The 2,500-nt window shown below is 48.8% G+C and overlaps 1 non-coding gene and 1 pseudogene across 1 annotated transcript; both read left to right on the top strand.

Annotated features, from left to right (window-relative positions):
* The first annotated feature begins 880 nt into the window (after positions 1-880).
* On the top strand, positions 881-1,035 carry LOC143364698 (5.8S ribosomal RNA). The gene has a single exon (XR_013084254.1). It is a non-coding gene; the product is annotated as a 5.8S ribosomal RNA (ribosomal RNA).
* Positions 1,036-2,376: 1,341 nt separating this feature from the next.
* Positions 2,377-2,500, top strand: part of LOC143364700 (large subunit ribosomal RNA) — a 6,638-nt pseudogene continuing 6,514 nt past the window's right edge.

The raw sequence follows: 2,500 nt of genomic DNA, 5'->3' as shown, positions 1-2,500 counted from the left end.
TAGAGCACAAAACGTCGCCGCATGCGTGTTCGTTGACGAACACGTATATTCGAGAGGACCGGCTGCGTAGCTCGCGTAAAGCTGTGTGCGATTCTGACACTCTACTCTCTGTGTGGCGATAATACAGTGCACAAGAGCTTGGGACGAACGATCGCGCACGGCCAGAGCCGGCTGTGAAGTCCGCTAGTATCGAATAATCTTTCTCCGTGCACAATTGGAAATGTGTTTCGAGAGGACCGGCTGCGTAGCTCGCGTAAAGCTGTGTGCGATTCTGACACTCTACTCTCTGTGTGGCGATAATACAGTGCACAAGAGCTTGGGACGAACGATCGCGCACGGCCAGAGCCGGCTGTGAAGTCCGCTAGTATCGAATAATCGTTCTCCGTGCACAATTGGAAATGTGTTTCGAGAGGACCGGCTGCGTAGCTCGCGTAAAGCTGTGTGCGATTCTGACACTCTACTCTCTGTGTGGCGATAATACAGTGCACAAGAGCTTGGGACGAACGATCGCGCACGGCCAGAGCCGGCTGTGAAGTCCGTTAGTTATCGAGTTCATTCTCCAATAAGAGAGAGGAGGAGGAGAAGTGTCGGGATCCAGTATCGGGTTGTCTATGATCCCCGTCGTTTTCTGAATTCTCCTCCTGTGTTTTCCACTTTAAAGGTTTTTCAATGTATTTTCCGCCCGGCCGTCGGATACGTGTGCGCATTGCAATCGCGTACTCGCGACGGTTTCCGTTTCTACGGACGATCGTGTGTCGTCCTTAAAAACGACGCCTGAATCTCCTTCGCGCGCTGGTTGGAGCTTTCAGGTATCGGCGTTCTTATGAACCGCAGAACAAGAGACATAATTATATATTGATTATAAATCAAATTATACGATTACCCTGAACGGTGGATCACTTGGCTCGTGGGTCGATGAAGAACGCAGCTAATTGCGCGTCAACGTGTGAACTGCAGGACACATGAACATCGACATTTCGAACGCACATTGCGGTCCACGGATACAATTCCTGGACCACGCCTGGCTGAGGGTCGTTTACGTAACCAAATACTGCTTGCGTTGCTCTTGTAAGTCCCCGCCGTCGCTTACCTCTCCATGTCGAATTTTGTGGAGGGCGCAAAGAGCGTTTCTGAGTCGGGTTGCAAAGATGCTACGTACGAGCGAACGATGGACGTTTCGTCGGCGTTTGACGCGGTTCTGTGAAAATTGCAAATTTTACATTGCGTCTAACGGTCTTCGTGAGAAGAAGGAAATAGGAATGGGTATCACATTCGGACTTGCGTGAGTGTTTTGCGGCGTCGTGAGTCGTATTTTCAATACGACCGCCCGTGAACACCGCTCCGACGATCGAAATCTCTCTCTCCTCTCTCTCTGGAACGATTCGCATTGCGGAAGAAGCGTTTCACTCTCGAACATTTTACGCGCTCCCGACGTCGTCTGAAATGATGCGTATACGAAAGGTATAAGAGTCTCAAGAGACTACAGTGAATGGACACAAATAAAGAAAGAGATACCGGACACCCGTGTAAAATCTGTGTGCGCAACTGTGGCGTGCAACGTAAGCCCCAGGGAGATGATATATAAAATAAAATACGTCTGTGCGTGGATGTGTCTCTCTACACATAATTGCGGCGGAGGGTCGTCGTTGCCAGCGACTTCGACAAACATATTCTTAGAGTTCGCGAGACAGTGGTCTCTCGTTCTACGAACGCTTTGATGACTGATGGACATAGCAACATTTGGCATTGTGCGGGATGCGCACGCGTACTTGTATCGGGTCGAATAATTTCCCCGTCGTCGCGTGTCCTCGCTAATCCGTTGCGGATTCCATCGCCACGTTCGTTGAATTGAATGACGACCGAGATCTCGTGTCTCTTTGGTTTGATCGATGATATCGCGTCGTGCAGCGTTTCTGTACCCCCGTGTGTCTAGTGTAGTAGAGAAACCCCACCGGGTGTTGAAAATATATATACTCCTCTATGGAGTGGCTTTCGAACATCGTTGTCACCACAACGTGTTGTCACGCAGAGCACGAGAAGGTGAAGGTGAAAACAAACCTTTGTCGGTCGCCCCATGTCTTTTTTTCTTCATTGTCGATCGCGAGACCGCGCGATCTGTCGGTCGTCCAGTCCCCGGAAGTTCTTTTCGACGGACGTTAAAGTTAACCGGCCGATCGTCTAGCGAGAGTTTCCGATCGACGAACAAAATGAAGAAATCTCTATATATACATTATATAGAGAAAAGACACTTTGGTGTGGCGCATAAGATATATGGTTTTGTTTTTTTTTTTTTTTTTTTTTGTGCTCCTCTGTACGTTCTCGCGTACTTTTAATGCTTTCGGTGAAATATACGAAACATTTTTTTTTCACGTTTGACGACCTCAGAGTAGGCGAGATTACCCGCTGAATTTAAGCATATTACTAAGCGGAGGAAAAGAAACTAACAAGGATTTCCTTAGTAGCGGCGAGCGAACAGGAATGAGCCCAGCACTGAATCCCG

The sequence above is a fragment of the Halictus rubicundus genome, unplaced genomic scaffold (genome assembly GCF_050948215.1).
Source record: "Halictus rubicundus isolate RS-2024b unplaced genomic scaffold, iyHalRubi1_principal scaffold0857, whole genome shotgun sequence".
Lineage (NCBI taxonomy): Eukaryota > Metazoa > Arthropoda > Insecta > Hymenoptera > Halictidae > Halictus > Halictus rubicundus.
The sequence above is the reverse complement of the archived record's forward strand: the minus strand, read 5'-3'. Positions and strand labels throughout refer to the sequence as shown.